This window comes from Alligator mississippiensis, chromosome 5, assembly GCF_030867095.1.
Source record: "Alligator mississippiensis isolate rAllMis1 chromosome 5, rAllMis1, whole genome shotgun sequence".
Classification (NCBI taxonomy): Eukaryota; Metazoa; Chordata; order Crocodylia; family Alligatoridae; genus Alligator; species Alligator mississippiensis.
Window position 1 is genome coordinate 145,218,993 of NC_081828.1, and position 21,608 is coordinate 145,240,600.

The window sequence follows — 21,608 nt, forward strand, 5'->3', positions numbered from 1 at the left end:
GTGACTGGAGGGCACAGTACTGGTGGGCCAAGCAGCCCCTGAGCTCTGTGTGAAGGTGGGGGGGGGGAGCAGTCCTTCCCTCTGTGGTGGCAGTGCCTCCTGGGGCTGCTCAGGCAGGCTGCTAGTGGGCTGGGTGTTGTCCCAGCTCAGAGACAGCATCTGGCCTGATGCAATTCTTCCTCAAGCTGCCTGAGGGAAGGCATCAGGGCACTGCTCCCCAGGTGGGTTTGGGGAATAGTTGGATTGGGCTGGGTGCTGTCTCCAAGCTGGGACAGCACCCAACCCGTTAGCAGCCCACCTGGCAGCCCTGGGGGACACTGCCACCACAGAAGGAAGGACTGGGGCTCCTGCAGGTCAGGGGCCTCTCAGCCCGCCAAGAGCTCACCTCTCTTCCACCCCCCACAGCCGTGGGCAGGCTCTGGCTCTGACAAAAAAAATAAATAAAAAAAAGATCAGGCCCCTTGTCATAACATGATGGAAAAATTGAAATGGTGGTTTTGAATTAAAAACCCACCATTTCAATTTAGGGAGCATAGAATAAAACCCTGAAGACTAAACCCTTGTCACGTATACAAGTACCCTAGGAGAGCACAATATGAGCTCTGCCTGAAGAAGGGTGTTTGTACTCAAAAACTTGCAAATACATTTTTTTCCAGCTATTTAGTTGGTCTTATACAAGATGCCACATTTACCCAAAGAACCTTGTCTGCCTCTTGTTATATAAAGGCAGGTTTCAGGTTGGTGATATGGGTCTCATGAGTGTTCTCCACTTACCAGATGCAGTGGAATCTGAGGTCCTGACTGTAGATTATAGCTTTTTTGGTGTGTTTGGGATGGTTGCTGGTTTTGCAGATGTAAGCATAATGGTCTGTGGGTTGTATATAGTGGTTTGTAGGATGCCATCCCAGTTGTGGATTGTGGTATCTAGAAAGCTGATATTAGCGTAGAAGTAGTCTGGAGAGAATTTGATTGAGAGGTGATAGCTCTTAAACCTGTGGTGGAAGTGAATAACTGACTCCAGGTGTTCATGTCAGATGATGAAAAGATTACCTATGTAATGCAGATATAGTACTGGTTTGGTACTTTTTGAGGTGTTAGAACACAGAAAGGCTTGAATAGTCATTGTTTTATCATTTTAACACTAAATAATACAAAAATTATATTTATTTGTAGATTTGAGTGGGCATTTTATAACAGTTACACTTTTAAAATTGTAGTTCCCATTGAATAATTAAGGGCTTTAAAGGCTTCTGAATCTGATCAAACCTTAAGTTGAGCACTGTTTACATTAGTAGCTCCATTTCCTTCATTTGGGCTACTTATGAAAGTAGGCACTTTCGAAAACAAGTAATGACTGCAGAGTCAAGCCCTTAGTAAGGTTGAGATGGATAATTTCTGTATTCAAGGCATTTTCTGTAAGTAGTGTCAGATTGCACAAGGTAATAAGCTTTAACTTGGTTAACACCAACAAGAATTTACGAGTCATCACTGTATGCTGTTAATGCATCAGCTTTTTAGTGGCAAAATGAGAAACTGCAGTTACAACCTGTATGTCTCAGCTGCTAACCTAAACAGAACTACATAGACATGACCTCTCACAGAATAGAAATTATTTTCTTGCCTAGCCAGTTATGTTTGAAGAGGTACTTATCTAAAGTAGAATATTAAAGAATTACAACCTCCTTCAAGTACTGAATCAAGTGCCCTTCTTTACACATTTGCATTGTTTGGAAAGGAAGAAGGTTGATTTATCTCATTTTGTGATGGTTCATGTTACTGCTTTTTCTCCCACTGACTGAACACAGATATTGAAAGTCTGTTCCATCTCCCCTATGTCGGATGTCAATGTCACATGTCATCCTTAGCAACAGCAGTCGCCGTGACAGTAAAAGGCAAACAATGAAAGATGTAGCCAAAATGCTGAAGTCCCTGCTTCCCTGCTCAGGGCTCACATGGTATGCAGAGACCTGTGTTCTGAGCTCGGGACACAACTGTTAAAAGCACTTTAGTTCTCCGACCTGGATCTCTGGGAAACTTAATGACTGAAAGTGAGTTGGACAAATCTGTCTTTTTGAAGCAAAACACAAATTACATTTTGAGGATTTTGAATGGGTAGCTAGCAACTGAATAAGATTTTCAGGATTTTCTACTTCTTATTTCAAACTTTCAAAAGTGGTAAAGTGCATTCTTTTATCTATGTTTTGTTTTAATACTGTGAATTTAACTGCAAAGCATGGTCCATGTTATAGGTATGGGGGTGTATCAGTGTGGGGACTGCTTGCTGCCTAGCCCCACACTAGAGTACCCTCATGCCCCAGCTAGCTTCTCTGCAGCATGTTGAGCCTGGTCAGAGCAGCCCTGGGCTGGCAGGCTTGACCTCCTGGGACCCCTGCCAGTTGGGGCTGCTCAGACCCAGGTTAATGTGCTGCAGTCCCAGGCACACGTTCAAACATAGTGCCCAGGAGTAATAAACTCCAGCACAAACTGTATCAGAGTTTAGTCATTCAAATTATTTGCATGTGTAGACACATCTAGTATATAGCAACACTAGAAAAGAATTTTAAATTACTTTATCTGAGAACTGAAATAGGTTGGTTTGCAGTGAGCTGACCCTGTTAATTTCAATTGTATTAACATTGAAGTCTAATGATAAAAGCTAATTGTAAGTCTTATTGAGTATTTTGTTGTTGAACAGAACATATGATATTAGGTATGTATGATGATCAACACATGTCACTGTATGCAGTGATTGTAGGAAACTGAAGGATGAATTACTGTAAGGTATGAATTATTCATTAAGAAGAGCTGAGCAACTTTAGAAGATCACTTTTTATCTGGTGTAAGTTCAGCATAGCCTTTTAATGAATGGGCTACTACTTTTATTCCACCTGTGGATGTATCCATTTGACATTTCAGTAGAATGAAGATAGGCAAAAGGTACCAAAATAGATACTCAAATCAGTATTACCTAAAAAAATGCAATGGGATCTGTAAGTGACTGGGAAGTTGGTTTTGTGTCTCATGTAAGAGTTGGCACTGGGAGGAGACTCCATCAGTATAGTTCCAGCTTATTACTGATTGAGAGGAAATAGTGCTAAGAACTCAACATGTTTTGTATTTAAAAAAAATCCTGTGAAATATTGCCTTAATCATTTTTTCCCAGATTGTTGATTTTGTTGAATAAATGAAAAAATGTATTAAGTACAACAAGAACAATTTTTGTAATAATACGGACAACAAAAATATTTTCCATTGCCTATATTATTACCAAATTTTGTTTTTGTAGTACTTGTTACATTTTTTCATTTACTGACATACCAGTTTTCTGCAACCTAAATTTTATGAAAATTATTTTGACAAAAATGTTGCAAGGATTGGCCCATTTTAATTCCTCCACATTTAAAAAAATTCAGAATGTTATTAAATTTACTTTCCTTTTGTTTGACTGGTAGCATCTCCTGACTCACCAAAATAATTTTCTGTCACCTTTGGGCTTCTTTATGGGATTTCCCATCTAAGTACTGACCAGGAATGCCATTGGTCACCTTGTAAAATCTGATACACATCCAAACCAAAGTAATGCTTGTATAGCTCTTGGAAACTAACAGTTGGAGTATAACTGCAGTATAATTACAACATAATTGTTAATTATTATGATGGAGGCACCATAATTAACACAGACTAATTAAAACCAGCACCAATTTTATTTGTAAGGCACACAAGAAATCACTGAATTAAAAAAATATATATTGCAAGGGCCAACTAGCGAAAGCACACAGATGAAGATTGAATACTAAAAAACAACACTTCTGTAATGCAGTTTTTTAGTGAATGTTAGAGCCCCATGTGTGTCTCTAAAGTAAAATGCAGGGCAGGGTAGCACACTGGAGACTAAGTTGTCCAAGATGCCACCTGCCCTCCTTTTTGCCTGACTTCATACAAGCATGGCTGACTATCACTCTTTAGAGTATAGCGAATATCAGCAAACTGCATACTTATTAGGGCCGTGTGAAGCTTTGGTCTCTGATTCTATTTGGCAGAGATTTGGCCCAATTCGGTGGCCAAATCTCCAAATCCAAATCAAATCAGAGGACCTTTTAATCTCTCTGAATCGAATTGAAACCCTTCAAATTGATTCGGAAAGATTTGGCGATTCGGACATAGACACAAGTTTAAATGTCTTTTTCTACATACCTCTAGGTAGCAGGCAGCTCATGAATGCTGTGATGCTGGGGCTCATGGAGTGTCCCACAGGAACACGGGAGGGCTCTCCAGCACGCTCAGCAGCAGACTCAGAAATGGACCAAAACCACTTCCATTCCACTTCTGAGTCTGCCGGGGAGCACATGGGGTGTCTCCCCCGCTGGTGCCTCCTGGGTCTGGGGGGTACCCAGGGTCCCCCTGCGGACCCAGAAGTGGACTGGAAGTACTTCCAGTCCACTTCTGGGTTCACAGCTGAGCAAGTGGAGGGCTCCTCCATGCTCCTGTGGGATGCTCCATCCATCCCAGCATCTCAGTGTTCACGAGCTGCACCTGGTACCTCAAAGTATGTAGCAAAAACATTTAAAGGTATGTCTGTGGCTGAATCGCTGATTCTCTGAGTTGGCATCAAATCTTTGGATTCAGCCAAATCGAATGAGGGACAGTGATCTGAGTCAACAAATCAAATCATTGTCCCTGATTTGGGCCCAATTCAAATTGAATAGGGCCTGCTTTGCACACCCCTACTACTTATGTTCACCTTGGAAATGGGAAAAGAACTTTGTATGTCAGTCTAACTGCTTTCCCTGACTATATAGTGTAAGATCCACAGAAGAATTAAAACTAAAAGATGCAAGATAAATTTATATTTAGAAAACAGTGCAATGAAGTGTTTTGGGGTTTTTTCCTAATGCAATCTAGAATAAGTGCTACTACAGGGAAAAAGATACCTTTGTGTATGGCAAAACCATAGACTTGACTTGTTGTTTGTGCAGTTCACACCTTTTCCAAGTAAATTCCTTAGAAACCTATGTAATTGGTGAGCAATGTTTTATTGAATTGGTCTCTTTAGATTGTCAGTGGAACAGAGTGAGAAACTGCAGTGTGTGACTGCCAGTTGCATGCTTCAGCTGCAGCTCTTCTCACGAAGAGGTCTAACTTCTTGAAGAACAGAGGCAAAGTTTCAAGTGAGAGATAACATAGGCTTCATTTGAAGTCAGTGGGGCCAGAATTTCAGATGTTGCAGTTAAAAATTAGGACTTCCTAGCTGCAGCCCACCACTTATTTGAAAATGTGTTTTTCTCTGATTTTTTTTTTCTCTGCTAGTGTCTACAATACATATGGAATCCTGTTTATTATACCTGGGTTCTGAGGTACTTCATGTTAGCTGTGCAAGCCTTTCTACACCTTTCATGACATATTGCGCTTTTTGTACTCATGCATTCTTGGGAAATCTGGACTAACTTAGGCTGTTTTCAACTGCTGCTGCTGACCCATGTAACACTGGCTGTTTCCAAAACCCTTTCTAATACTATGCCACTTAATTTAAGGATTTTTCATGACAGTCTCAGAGTCCATAACTATGTAGATATTTACAGGCATGGAGTTATGTTGGTTGTTTAGAGTATTGCTCTGTCTGAGTTTATTAACTCTTGTCTTTGATTGACTAGAACAACCTGGAAATGCTCCTGGGAAACATTGTAATATAAAATGGTGCCTAAAAAGATATGGATCTGATATGTTAGTATGCATCTTTTTGGTATGGGTTGATGAACCATGGAAAGGTGAGGCTCCAGATCTGTTGTAGGTACTAAGCACTCTTCCTGAAATCCCCCCTATCTGAGGACGAAGGAAGTTTTTGACTAGATTATGAGAGTTGGAACTTATTTATGACTTTCTCTCAGAAAATATGTTTATGATGCAGGGTAAATCCCTATAATTAAGAACCATGCATTTCACATGTGTACAGATATGAACAGTCATATTAGAGGCAGCCATACTACAAGCTGAATACAAACATAAAATTATTTGTAGCAGGGAAACATGAAAGTCACTCATTTTTAACACACATATTATTTCAATTCAAATGCAGTCAGTTCTTCTGAATTCCTGCATGGCCTTCTGAATTAGAAGAGCCTTATAACCAGGGCTCAGGGGAAATGGTTTTTATTTTTTTTTTATCTCCTTAATTTTACTACCTATTGCATGCTATAGGGATAAATAGGTGTGGAGCTGTATCCATGTTCTTTAGCATTGTTATGTTTATAAAAGGATGTGATCTAGTACAAATCCTGATAGAAAGCAAGGGAAAGAAAAAAAATATAAAAAACTTCAGGGCCACTGAAACAGACTGTCATTTTATAATTATGCTAAATCACTGTGAAATTACCAAGCTTGTTATTAACTCAGTTTCTTATATATAGGCCAGTGATTCTCAACTAGCATGTCATGGGGTGCCATAAAATCCTTTTAAGAGTGCTGTGGAGTGCTGCTCAATATTCGCATAGTTAGGTGTTCAAACACCTACACAAGATTCACAAGAGACTTCAAATGGAAATCCATAGTGTCACAAACATTCTGACTTGGGGTCTTTCTGAGTTCTTTGTAACAGAAGAATTGTTTTATTATTTTTCCATAGCCAAAACAAAAGTGAAAGCTAAGAGCTGGACTTTTCCAAAGGCTGCCTTGAGTCTAAAGAGATTAACAGTGACTGGTATAAACCAACATGCTTCCTGTAAAAATTAACCAGGGAGTATTATGGAGGGAATGGTGTATACTGTGTATTTGTAAGTTTCATTTTGTGGATTGTCTTGTGAAATGGTATGTACTTTTATATGCAAAGCTTCGCCCACAATGGATGACTCAGAAAAAATAAAGCAACTCCAGTGAGAATGTTGGAGTGTTGTCATTAAGTTTCATCTGACTATCAGGATGATTTATCAACCACTGTAATTGGGATGATGCACTTCATTTGTTGAAAGTAAAAATTTTTCTTTTACAAGAAATTTTGTCTAGGAAACTTCTGGCAAATCTCAATCATAGCATAAGCAAAAATGAAATCTTAGAAAAGTAGTTTCTTACACGGAGGTGAGATACATAGTTGCTTTTTCCATTCCAAAGATTATAAAAATAAAGATAATTTAAAAAATGTGTTCTTGGGTAATATAAATGCAGCACAGCAGTGTAACCCATCTAATCAACAATTCCTATTTAAAGACAGTCTAGGTCTGTCTTTCTGTTGCTTGGTAGCTAATGGTCATGCTGTTCTTGATGATCATTTCTCTGCCCCTATAAATATAGCGGCCTCCAAATATTTTATCTACTAATGGAGTCTACACAGGTCACCATGGTTCACAAATGAAATAAAGAAGAAAGGCTTGTACCTCAGTGACCCAATACCAAGGCCAAATGATTGTGGAAGTCAGCTTGTCAAGATCATTGTCCATTGTGTTGTTGTAAACAAAGAGGAATTTTGTTGCCTCTATCAGTCTTGCACATGAAACTTGGAGAATTTTAAGTCTCTTTATTTTGCATGTGGTAAGTGATTTTAGAAGGTGGGTGTCAAAGGAAAAACAGACTCCAAAATTGTATTTATTATTTATGATTTGGTTTTAAATAAGTAACTGGTAATATATTAAATCTGATCCTAATGTTAAAACAAACAAAAATTCTTAGCTCTTTATGTTTTAAAAATTATTCGTGAGGCTTTTATTTTTGTGGTAATAAAAGCAGACCAAGACCTTGATTTGAACATGTGACATAGTTTAGAAGACAATTTAAATGTCACAGGAGGGACTTTCTAGTTAGTCAAAATGAAAAACAATTCAATTAGGGTATACTGTACACCAATTCACAAATACACCACATAATATAGTTACATAATCTTTTATTATGTAAAAGATGATTAACAAAAGCAGCAATATTACATTGGCACCTGTTGGTGAGGGTGGATCAGAGGGTGGAATAAAGGTCAAGATGTCTAACTACCACATTTATGAGCTCATGCTGTTGATATCACAGTTTAAAATCCTTAAGAGTGCATTGAAGGGGATAAAAAGAAGAACGGGACCTGTGCTTTCCTTTCCCTGGTAAAGGAGAACTTTGTTAAAATATTTAAGGGAAGAAAAAACTGATACAGAAACAGAAATACCCTGGAGAGAATATAAAAAGCAGAGAAAATCAAACTCACAACCCAGATGTAGACCACAGATGTCAGTGTGATTTTCCTGCAAAACAATCCACATGGATAGGAATTCCAAATGTGGTGAGCAGAACAGGCTCTGTGTCAGCTCCAGGACCTAATGGATGAGATTACTCATAAATTATATAGAAATGCCCTGGAGATTTTAGAAATGTGATGAAATGCTCTAAACCTCAAAGTGAAGAATAGGAAAGATGCTGATAACATCAATAATAACAATCACTGATGGTGTTTTAAATCAAAATAGGATTAAAGTTTTAAAAATCTGTTAGGTGTCAGGCAAAAAGACTATTAAAAACTTCTCTTTTAAGCAGGGGGAGAATGATTACAATTCATTGTCTATAGTTAGAATAACTTCTGTTAGATTCAGTGGAGTTATTCATGGTTTACACCTATGTACATTGGATTAGAATTCTGCCCTCACAGTTGGCATATCTACCAAATTTCTTTTCCATAAATGAAGAAAAGCTTCACTTTTCTAGGAAAGAGATTATATTAATAGAATTTAGAGAAATATTATACAATAGATGCATTTGTTCTGTTGTTGTTTAAAACATAAGGCTTGAGTCATTTGGGACTCTATTTCTCTGTTGGGTTTTTGATTTGGTAATATTCTAGTGAACTTATAATGTATAACTGATTGCATCCTAATAAAAGGTAAGAGGCAACTAGTAATAGTACAGTTTTCATGTAGCTGGACAGTAAGCCAAAAGATGCAAATAAGGCAAACATAGGCAACCAAAGTTTGTTAGTCATTAAATCTATGGTGTCAGTGAAAGTAAAATAAAGGTAGTGTTGCCCTGTGGGGTCAGGCCAACTCTCAGGATGTCAAAATTGCGCTGTTAGACAGGAGGGTGTGACACAATTGCCCATATACAAACACACAACCAGCTCAGGCACATACACATCCAAACCAGCCTATGCACATGCATACCTATCACCAATTCAAGCACATATACACTACACACTAAAAATTAGACACAGATCACTAATTCATATATCATGAACACAATGACATATATATACACACACATACTCACCAGTTCACACACATACAGCCCACCTACACATACACACAAGCACTCACAATGGCAGCAGGAGAAAGAGACTCAGTGGAAGGGCTGGAGTCCGGGTAGGGAAGAGAAGCAGAGTCCAAGTCCTTGGTTGAAGAGGGGGTGGGGGGTGATAGCTACCTATCCAGGCTGGAAAGGGGTCCTTGTCCAGTAGGTGTTGTCCAGAGGGGGGTTGCCGGCAGGGCCTCTGGGTGGATAGGTGGTGTGGCATGGTGCTGGTCCAGATGGAGAGGGCATCCCAAGGAATCAGTCTTCACTACCCCTTTTATGGGGCAGACTACCTCTGATCTCCTATGGGGAGGTCCTGTCCAGGCAAGGTCCGTCCTGTCCCAGAGGGCTCCAGGTGTTCTTACTGAGCATGTGCAGCCTGGCACAATGGTGGGTTGCCTCATCTTTTGGTTCTTGAATGCTGAGGGTGGTTCCAAGGGCTGGGTCATTGGTCCAGGTATTGGTGTTGATGGTTCAGTCATTCAGAAGGAGCTATTTTTAGACCTACTGCCATTGTCTCTCAAGCACCGTCATTCATCCCCATTCATTCAGGAACCAAGTTACATAGGAGGAGTAGGTGTGAGTCATGGGTTACACAACCAGGTATGGGGATAGGATGGAGACTTGACAAACAAAATGGAAACTTGACATGACTTATGCTAACTTACATATGTAGGTCTAAATCATATAGTACCAGTAAAACAGTAATATAGAACAGTAAAAATCAATATAAACATAATAATTATACAATATAAAGAAGGAGAAAAAACAACAAATACAACTTGCTACCAAAATAAAATGCTGAAGCTTATCCTATGTCTTAGCTCACTTATACTTATCTGTAGGGAATAGAGAGGCAAAGAAAAATTCAGAAATGGTTTGGGAAGGGGAGGGGGAATGAATTTTAAAAGAAAAAAAAAAGAAAAATGGGGGGTTTTGTTACAGTAGAATAGAAGTCTAATGTTTGTACTCAACAACTTTGTTTTAAAGTATTTTCCCCATAATAAAGTGAAGTAAAGTGTGGGAGAATGAAATATTTTGTTACCTGTGCTGTATTAACCAGGGTATTTTCAGTGGGGTTCTAAAGAGGTATATGGGCAGATTTATCAACCTGTATTTTAGTTATGCTTCAAAGGAAAGTTTTGGATAGCAGTTTTGAAATAAGTTGCTCTGCATGGGAGTATCCTCTGCCATTAACTTTTATATCACCTTCAAAATATTCTTAAGGATCCTAATTATCAACTTTTTGTGAATGGAGATTAGGCCTGTACAAATAGGGAAGTATTTGGTTCAGATTTGGATTCAGATTGGCCGATTCGGGGGACAGTGATTCGATTTGGTGGTTCGAATCAGTGCCCCCATTCGATTTGATCAAATCGGCTTTGAAAGATTCGGCGCTGATTTGGAGATTCAGATCAGCTGGGGAGAGGCAGGCACAGTCTGGCAGTTTCAGGTTCTCCTGCGGCTCCTCTGACTGTGCCTGCATCTCCCCTAGTGGGGGGAGCCATGGGAAAAGCCCCCATGGCTGCCCTGCCCAGTCCCATCCCCCACCAGGCCCAGCCTCCCAGCACTTTAAAAAAAACCCAAAAAATACTACATTCACCAACTGCAGGAGTGGCGATTGGGGCCTGTGAGCGCTGGTGGCAGAGCCTCCCCATGAAGCGCTGGGCAGTGAGGGGAAGCAGGGATTGCAGTGGCCCCAGCTCCCAGACAGTGCGCAGCACCCTGCCGAGCCACACTGCACCCACATCATGGGGCAGCTGCCACATGGGTGCCAGGCAGGCGGGTGATCCCTGCTGCCCCCACTGCCCTGTACAGCATGGGGGAGCTCTGCTATGAGTGCCCAGAGGCCCCAATCACTGCTCCTGCAGCCAGTGTGTGTGGGGCTTTTTTTTTATTATTCAAGTGCTGGGAGGCTGACCCAGGCAAAGGATGGGGCTGGGCAGGGCAGAGCAGCCGTGGGGGCTTCTCCCATGGCTCCTCTGGCTGTGCCTCCCTCTGTCCCAGTGGGGGGAGCCACGGGGGCTATGCCCTGTTGCCGCTTGCTAGCTGCAACAGAGGGCACAGAATGTGGGCGCAGCAGTGCTGGGAGTTGGGGCTCTGCCCTGCTGTTTTTGCCCCCTTTTGCCTGGAGCAAGCTGCACCCACATCCTGCCCTCCCCACTGACTCACCTGGACAAGTAGCAGCAGGGAAGAGCCTCTGCTTCCAGTGCTGCCGCGCCTGCATCCCACACCCCGCTCCCCAAGTAACGCGCCCACCAAACCTGACTGGGCAGCTTGTCCCAGCCCCAATCCCTCCCTCCCCCATGCTCCTTCCCTCTCCCCTCCCCCAACCCCAACAGATTTACCAGCTGGAGGGAGCTGTCAGCTGCCTGTTTAGTCTATGGCCCAAACTCTGAATCAGCCGAGTCTTTTTCCAAAGCTTTTCCGAATCGATTTGGATGCTTCGAATGGATTTGGAATTTTTACTTGGTCTCCCGATTCGATTCAGATTTGGAGATTCGGTCCCCAAATCAGGCCAAATCTCCTCCTGCAGCCGGTGAGTGCAGGGCTTTTTCAGCTACTGAAGCTTCACACAGCCCTAATGGAGATGCCCCAAACATGTTCCTTGCACATGGGTCTGTTCTGTGTTTAGTTGTTATATTTCCAAACTTTCACCACTGGAGGATTCTCCTATATAACCAGTTAAGTGTAAATGTGTTCTTTTCTTCTGGTCTCAAAATTCAGAATAACTCTGACTTCAGCAAAGTTAGTCCAAATTTATACCTCTGCAATAGAAATTGCAATCTGCCCTCACTGCATCATTCATCTACTTCACTTATGAGAAAAGAGATTTGGTAGATATGCTTGTAATAGTGAAGACAGGATTCTAAACCAGTTTGCATAGATGTATAACATGCATAACTCTACTGAAGCTAATAGAATTACTCTTGCACTAGACAGCTAATTGTAACCATTCTCCCCTAGCAAATTAAAAAATGAAAGAACTCTGGGGCAGATCTTGATTCTGTTTTTTCTGAATTTATAAAATCAAGGAAGTCACTGCAAATTTATGCCAGGTTAACTGAGACCAGACTCTAGCCTTTTTAAGCAATGTGCATTGTATAATTTTGTTCCAAGAGCTTCTGAACAGTGCGCCTCCCACCCCCAGTACTGCTTTGCTGGGAATCCTGATTAAATGTGACATTTTTTCACTCCTTGAATTTTGCCCATATTCAAAGTGACCTGTATGCAGAGCTGATTAAAATCAGCAAAGCAGGCATAAGAAAATGTCTGTTTGTTCTGATTTTTCTGGGTGTAATATGAAATAAAAGACTTAAATGGAATTAGAGGGGAAAAAATTTAAATGACTCGCAATTAGTGAGCTCAGATTTCTGACCTCCATGTTAGCAGAGATATGAAGACAAATTTTAGCCAAAGTAGAAAGTTTGAAGCATTTTTTTAGCAATATCAAAATACATTTCTACTAGGTGCTGGATTTTCTACTATGGTTGATTTTTTTTTTTTTAATTTGCTTTTAAAGATTTATGTCTGGAGCACAGTAGCAGCCACTAGTGAAGGCAAAGTATGTATTTATGGTTTGATTTCTTGTACTTATCTTTCCAGTTTTTGAACAGGAATTAAAAAGAAAAAAGAAAAGCGAAAAACAAAGTCATAATATGGTGGGAATGGAAGATAGAGGAAAAGACTCAAAAGTATGTTCTCTAAGATTTCGTCTTTAATTTTCTAACCGTCATTTAAAATATGTCAGATGAGCATTTAAAGACATTAAAAGCATAATCTTGAAATATATTGAGAAAGCTTGCACTATTTGGGGGTGCTCACATATACACATTAAGGCTGTGTGAAGCTTTGGCAGCAGGTTCAATTCAGAGGAGATTTGGCCCGATTCGATGACTGAATCTCCGAATCTGAATTGAATTGGGAGACCAATTAAAAACTCTGAATCGAATCAGAGGCCTCCTAATTGATTCGGAAAAGATTTGGCTGATTTGGAGAGTCGTCCTAGACTAAACAGGCAGCAATCCTCACCACGCTGGACACAGCTGCTTCCAGCTGGTAAGTCTGTTGTGGTGTGTCCCGGGACAGAATGGGGGACACACCAAACCTGGAAGAGAACGGGGGACAAGAAAGGAAAGTTACAGGAGACAGAAGGGACAGGAGAAAGAGAAACAAACAAACATAGAAGTTAAAACAAGGAAAAACTACTTACCCTCAGCAGGAGCCGCAACACAGCAGGAGCAGAGAGAGAAACCTGCGCGGCTCGTTAGCCATGTCTTTATTCAGTTGAGACTGGCCGATGATGTCACTGGCAATCACCGACCAGCAGCAATAAAAATGGCTGGCAGAGGAGGAAGGGGGAGAGGGAGAACAGACCCGGGGAGTGTGGGGATGCTGGACCCACTCCGGGATTATCTCAGGGAGGAAGACGCATTGGATGAGGAGCCAGAGGAGGCTCCTGATGCCAGCCATGGCAATAGTGGCAGGGAACAAATTGCCAACACTGGAGACGAGCCAGAAGCAGCCCCTGCAGTCTGTGAGGGCAGCAGCATCAGGAGAGGCTGTGAAGGGCATGCGGAGACCCTCAACATAATAGGTGGGAGTAGTGGGAACAGTGGGGAGGAGGAGGAATTCTCCCCACTGGGAGAGTCCTGACAGGAGCAGCAGGAAGGGCCATGGAGAAGTGGGGCACTGACCCCGAACGCAGAAAATAGCCAGCCACACGCCGGGGGAACTGCGAGGCATGCAGATTGGGATGCTCTGGAAGGGAGAGAAGTGGGGCAACACTGGGCACACTGAGGAAATGGAAAGGGGCGAAGGGACAACCCAAGCAGGAGGCCACGAGTACACGACCCCAAACGGAGGTCAGCGCTTAGCTAGACCGTAGGGAATGCGGCACCTGGTACCCTGACACAAGGGACCAGGGGAGGGAGTTACCCAGATTCCTAGTGATACATCAGACGTGTTGTCTTGTGCTTTCCTTTTATGTTTTTCTTTTGTGTTTCCCTGTGTGAAGGGGTTGAGAGACAGGAGGGTCTTATAGAAATAGAATAGATGGTGTAGGGCCCATAGGGCTTCGTATTGGATCAAGGCCTTAAGGCAAGAGTTCACCCTAGGTGAGTACAGGTTCCATGATCAAAACCTCCAAACGTGGACAACCCAAGGCAGAGTAAGCAAATCAGCCTCGGGTGCTGATATTCAGGACAGGAAGGAACTCGAGGGGCTCCTTAGTAGTGTAAGAAGGGGTACATGGCCACGAAGATTGAGCAATCCATCGAGATGGTGTGAGGACTGGGTGTAGGGATGGTGGAGCCCCGTTAGTGACCATCGGGCAGATCGCGTACTGCAGAAGGTCCCCAGGTAGTCACCCCTCCACTGAGGAACATTCAAAGTCGTGGCAGGAGAGATAGGGAAAGACTACCCGCGGAGGGAATATCTACTCGGCAGTTTGCAGGAAGCTGCAAGGCGTACACCACCCAGTGCTTGAGCCAAGGCTGCACGTGACTGAGTGTTCGAGACCCGGTGGCCACATAGTGGGTGGAGGTGGGAGGGGAGGGAGGGATTGGGGCTGGGGCTGGGACAAGCTGCCCAGCTGGAGCGGGGAGCACGGGACTCAGGAAGGGGGGCGGTGGGGCTCAGGATGCGGGCATGGCAGCCCCAGGAGCGGGGGCTATGCACTGCTGGTGATTGCACAGCTAAGGTTGGGGCAGGGGATGCAATGCAGGCACAGATCACTCCGGGTGGAAGGGGGCAAGCAGCAGCTGGGCATAGCCCCCGCTCCCAGTGCTGCTGCACCTGCATCTTTCCCCTCACCACCCTGGCTGAGCAAGTGGCCGTGCCTACGTTAGTGCCAGGAGTGGGGGCTCTGCCCTGCTGCTGCTTGCCTAGCTGGCGTAGGAGGGTGGGTGCTGCCACCGCTTGCCCAGTTGGCACAGGGCAGCACGGGGCGAGGGGTGCAGCACTGCTGGGAGTGGGGGCTATGTCCTGCTGCCATGAGTTTTCAAAGATGGTGGATGGACTTGTACACGTCCAGCTTTTCTAAGTAGTTCCTAACCTGTTCTTTTGCCACTGAGGGCTGCTCACCTCTTTCCTATATGATGTCTGCCATCTCCTCCCTGTTATCCTATACTGACTTTTTGTAGTACAGTTACAGCTCATGCAGTCCCATCCGGACACAATCCTCAACAGATGTGTGCCTGTACATGAGCAGGTTCCTGGTCTTCTACAGGACCAGACAAAATGGTTGGGGTACCCTGCTGCCTGCTCAGGTGTCTGTACAGTGCCACCTCTCTGGTCATGGTTTTGACTCCATCACCATCATGAGGAGTAGGATTACCTTCCTCCTAGGCATATGGGCAGTAACAAAGGAGGTGGTTGATTATTTCTGCCTTCCTTGGGTGGGTTTCCCTGGGGCAGTTTGATTGGCTTCTCTGCCCCTTTTGCATCTTGGTGCCTGCACAGGGAGTGCCTGGTAGGCTGCTTGCCAGTTCATGTTTCTGTGCTGCTTCTTCAGGTCTTTGGAGATCTGTGTCCACACAGCTTGGCAGTCATCACTAGGTAGTAAGTCCACAGTCATCAGGCTGTCTCTTGCCTTTGTGGCCTCCCGTATCTTCCAGTGGTTGGTCATGGTCACTGGGGCCTCATTGTGCAGTTTGTATTTGTTCTGGAAATATTCTAGGACCTTGTAGAACCACAGCTGTTCTGTGGTTCATGGTCTCCCTTTGGATAGTGTGTACAGCTACCAGCATCACATCAGATACCCTGTGTAGAACTTTATGAAGCAGGCTGTTTTGGACTCTGCTTTGGTTTGCAGTTTGCAGATCTGGCTCAACTTGGCCCAGAGGAACAGCAGGCTGTCTAGCATTCCTTTTCCCCCAATCCATTTTGTTCTGTACAAGGTTTTCCTCAAGACCTTCTCCTATCTGGAGCCTCAGAAGAAGACAGACATGTCCCTTTGAATTCTGTGGACTATCACCTCTGATGGAGGGGGAGGAGAGCCCAGTGTGGTATACAGAAGTACTGGTAACAGCACCACCCTCATGACTGCCACGGGCCCCCAGTTGACAGATGGTGCATGTACCACAGTCCCAGTCTCTGTTTCACTTTGGCCTCTGCCTTTTCCCACACTCTCTGTCTGGTCAGCTCTGGGTTGAACTCTACTTTGAGGATCTTGACATCTAGGTGCTTTTTCTCATGTTGAGCTTGGACCCTGCTGCCGCTTTGTATACCTGAGTGTGTTTCAACACTCTTTTGACTGACCACTTGTCCCTGCTCATGGCATTGAGGTAATCCATGTAGGCCAGGGTTCTTGTGTCATCTTCGTTGCTCTCAGGAATTGGCACTCTGCTAATCCCAAGATTCTGCCCGAGCCACTGGGCGAGTGGTTCCATTGCGCAAATGAACAGGATCAAGGAGAGAGAGCAGTCCTGCTAGATGCCAGACTCCATTGTGATTGGCACAGTCAGGAACCCATTCAGTAGTACCTTGCTGCTAACATCAGTGGACAGTGTCTTTATCCAGGCAATGAAAGTTGGGAGGACCCCCATCTTCTTCAGCACCTTGATCAGGAAGCAGTGGAATACTCAGTCTTTTCTAGGTCAAGTTATTATAGCACATTTCGTAGCTGTAACAGGGCTCCATGAATCTGTTGCCCGGGCACTGTGTGTGACTGGTCCTCATGGATTACTGTCCTTATGACAGATTTGAAACACTTGGCAAAGACCTTGGCCAGCAGCTTAGAACTGATGTTTAGGAGTAGTATGGACCTCCAGTTTTTTAGGTCTTCCCTTAGCCCCTTCATGTAAAAAAAAAGGTTGTGATGCCCTGGCCCATGCCCACCCCTAGATGGTCCTTCCACAGTTGGTCCCTAAAGACCTCCAGAAGGTGACATAGAACCCCTTGGGCAATCAGTCTGCTCCAGGAGTCTTATGGCTCTTGAAACTGTGGAGGGTGTTGCAGATCTCCTCCAGCATCTACTCCTTCACCAGTTTCTGTCTCATTCTCTCTGAGGGCCCAGGTGAGCTTCTGCACACATTCCTGCATGCCCCTCAGGGCTTCTGGGCTCTCAGTAGAAGACCACTGTCACTTCTAGCATCCCTTATTCGATTGGTGCTCCGCAGCCATCCATCTATCAAGCTGTTCATGGCCTCCCTTTTGGTCTCCTTCAACCTGCTAAAGTAAGCAGACTACTCCTCCCACTCCTCATCCTCCTTCACCCAGGGGACACAGGCCCGAAAGATCTTCTTCCTGGCCTGCTTCTTATAACAGGCTCTGATCTGAGTCTTACCTCCCATATGGCTTTCCTCATGTCCCATCTCTTAGCCACCTGTTTGCACAGGCTCTATAACTTGTGGTTTACACATTTGTGGTACCTCCTCTGGAACTAGCCTCACCTCTTCCTGGCCTGCTGGAAGAAGGTCCTAATTCTCTCCTTGATGCTGGCCCACCACTGTATGTGGTTCCAGTGCCTGGCTTCCATCTTGTGTAGCACTGCTTGAAGTTCTGCTGGGTCTTTTTATTTTCCAGGTGGCTGGTATTTAGTTTCCAGACTTCTTTGCCCCTCTTGGGCTGCCCCCCCCCCCCCCCCCTTATCTCTGCCTGTACTGTTAGGAAGCAGTGGTCCAAGAAGTAGATGGGTGTAGATTTTGCTTTCACCACCTTCCACCCTTCAGGGAGGAAAACAAAATCTATCTGTGATTCTGTGTTCCCAGCGGGCTCTACCTGGATGAAGTTTACCCCAGGGCCCTGGGCTCCTTTGCCCACATCTACCAGACTGTGGTCATTGATGAGCTGCTTCAGCAGCCTGGAGAGACCTGCCCAAGCCTATCTTTTGGGTTCTGCTTCTTCTGTCTCCCTCATTGATAATACAGTTGAAATCCCCTTTTTCCTTACCTTGCTCCATCATTGGACTTGCCAGGTCTTTGGTCATTTGCTGCAAACATTTCAGGTTTTCTTTGCAGTCTTGGGAGGGGGACAAGCCTTTCTCTTCTGAGGCATTTCCACTTCCTGTTTCTTTCCCTTTGCAATCTCCTTCTTCCCCCTTGCTCTCTGTTACTGCCAGGTGGATGGGGGTGGGGGGGCAGAGGAGGCACTGGGCCTGCTGCACTCTCCTCTTTTTTTCTTTTTGCCTTGTTCATGTAGCTTTGGGGCATTCTTTAAAGAGTCCTTCCTCCCTGCACAGGTTTCAGTGCCATGCTTTCTCACATTCCTCAGCCACATATCCTTTGTCCTTGCATTTGATGCATAGTTTTGCTTTGCATTTTGCTACCAGACATGGGCAACTGGTGCCTCCTGAGTCAGGGGGGCACTTGCCCTCCCAGCGGACAGTCAGTGACTGGCGGGGGGGGGTCCACCGCGGCTGATCCTGCCAACCCACAATTAGTAGCAGAGCACTGCTAGCACTTCTGGGTGTGCCACTGGCACTTCTGGATCAGTGGGATCGACTGTTGGGGGACTGCTTCTCCTGGTGCCCCTGCTCCCCAGCCAGTGCTCTCGGGGGGGGCGGGGCTTCAGTGTGCTCACTTGCCCCCTCCCATCTGGAAACATTGGCTTTCAGGAGGTGCACCAGAACTCTCAGGGGGTGCAGGTGCACCCCCATGAGCCCCCTATGTGTCGCTACTACTACCAGATGCCCCTGGTCCCCACATTTGCAGCAGAGCTTGTGCTTCCCTTGATAGTAAACAAAGCCCCTGTGGGGGTCCAGGGAGATCATTGGAGGGGAGGTGTTGCAGCATGCCTGTGTTTTCAGGTTTGCTTTTCAGCATTACTTTAACCTTCCAAGCTCCCACTTTGTTTAAAACTTCCTCCACTCTCCCCATTTCCTTACAGTGTCTTTGGAGCCAAATATTGCATGTCCTCCTCTCCTATCTCACCAGTAAAATTTAGATCATTCCCATCCTTTCCCCCTAGCAAATTCAAAAGCTTCCATTTGGGGATCTCCCCTAACCAATTTAAGCAGTTGCCAGAAATCTGAGTTGCAGTATTACCAGCCCCACCATGTCAAAAATCATGAGACAAACTCTTAAAAATCAAGAGATTTGGAATGTAAATCATGAGATGCTATTTTTGAAGTGTGTGTGTTTGTGTGTGTGGAGGGGGGGCTGTGAGTGTATGTGGGGGGGGGCTAGAGCCTGGGGAAGGGGTGGGGTTCCTGTACACCCTGGCAGGATGTGGGGTACTGTGGGTCAGGAGTGAGGGGCAGCAGCAATGATGGGGGGCTGTGGCTTGGGAGTGAGGGGCAGCCACAGACTCAGACACACACGCAGACCAGCTGGGGTGGGTCATGAGGTGGAGCTGCAGGCAGCTTGTCTAGGAGTGCAGGGCAGGGCATGGCTCCCTGCTGCTGCATGCACCCCCAGGGGAGGCATGGGGGGCATATGCCCCCCAGATTTGTGTATGGGGCAGAGGAAGGCTTTAGGCTGGGGCTGCCTTTGCTCCAGGAGCTGTGTGATGCTGCTGGGTGGGCAGGGGGCATGGTGCAGCCAGCATATGACTCCCAAAGCAAAGGCAGCCCACCTCTGCCCTGTGCACAAATCTAGGGGCCACATGCCCCTTCCTCTGGGGGTGCATACAGCAGCAGAGAACCATGCCCCCCCACCCTGTGCACCTGGACGAGCCACCTCTGGCTCCATTGCACAAGCCACCATGGCTCTGGGGCCCCATTCATCCCAGCCACTGCCCCACTCCCTCCCACACTGTGGATCCTTGATCTGCGCCCCCTGCTCCCACCATAGACTTAGCAGCATGGTGCTGCTCTACACATGTCAGAAGGAAAAATCTGAAGGTTTGATCTCTCTATCCAGTGATCATGAGATAGATAGTTAGTTTGACTTGGAAGTCAGGAGTCTTGTAACTTTTTTCTGCAAGAGTTGGCATTACTGGATCTGCTTTCTGGATTCCTGAAACTCAGTTGCTGTTCTGATCCACTCAGCATGCAAATTAGATAATGCAAATTCTTCATCTCTACCTTAATCGGGTTTCTCATGATCTTGAGTGCAAAGTACTCTCTCGCCATTCTATCTGGCGTCTTTCCTGGGTGTAGGTATCCAGACTTCACCTGGAACCTCACTGGGTAGGTTTTTCTTCTCACTGCCATGTTTTGCTTTGGCTCCTGACTCAGGGTCCTGGGACTCCTGGAATTGGGGTTCCCTCCTCCACAAGCACAGAGGTAAGTCAAGTCACACTATCTGAACTAATAAGAAATAGACATGATGAGACCCAAATGGCCAAGAATAGGCCTAACAAGGATAGGTTAGTGCAGCCCATCTAAATAAGATATGTAGTAGTACCCATTGTGCTCAGTCCCTCTCAGCACTGACTCATTTTCAAGTCAATGTGAGCCACTAAATAGAATATCTTTCAACTTCCTTTTCACTTCTATAGTTGTACTGTGCCTTTCTTTCCCATTTACACTTATTCCTGTTTCTTCACCAGCCTTAAATGTCTGGCAAACATCACCAAATGTGGCCCCAAACAGTTCACCCAGAAACCCTCTGTTGCCCCCTCTCTCAGCCTGCACACATGATTAGTTTGGCCCCACCCTCCATGAGCTGGAACCAAACCAGGTTGCCCTGCACCTCATATATAAATTTTTGGAGGAACCCAGGACTTGTGACATGTACACCCTGTTCCAGTCATCAGTGGGGAGATAATGCACACATAGAAAGCTAATTAGCACATATACTGAGCAGAGCTGAGTTGTGGGGTCAGCATGACTTTCAACACTGGTGACTCTGGTGGGGCCCAGTCAAATGACCTATATCAGGAGTAGGCAAAATACAGCCTCCAGGCCAGATCCAGTCCACCAGGCCATTCTGTTCAGCCCATGGGACACCTAAAATGTTTAGAAAATTTAATATTTATATGCTGCTGACTGCCTGTCGAAGATGACAGGAGCCAGGGGCAGCAGGACCCAGGGGAAGCCAGCAAGACTCAGGAGAGAGACCAGGCTGGCCCCCACCAAACAGAAGCCTCTGCCTGCGCTGGCTTTCACTGCTTCCCTGCATGCCCACTCCAAAACCACATGGCCTCAGGCTGTGTTGCCGGACTGTGGGAGCATGAGGTCGCACCGGTACGCCAGTGCTAGGAGCAGGAGGGTGTATGTGTCTGTGTGTGTGAATCCATGCAATGAGGGTGGGGGAGCAAAAGACAAAGAGAGCAATGTGGGAAGGAGAGAGAGAGAGTGTGTGTGTGTGTGGTGAGGGAGGCACAGTGTGTGTGTGTGCGTGTGTGCATGCACTCATAGGGTGAGTCCCACATGGACACTCCACCATACACATGCACCCATACCCACCTCGCACTGCCTTACATACCCTAACCACCCTCCCCGTCACACCCACATGCTCCCACACCTGCACCCCCCACAC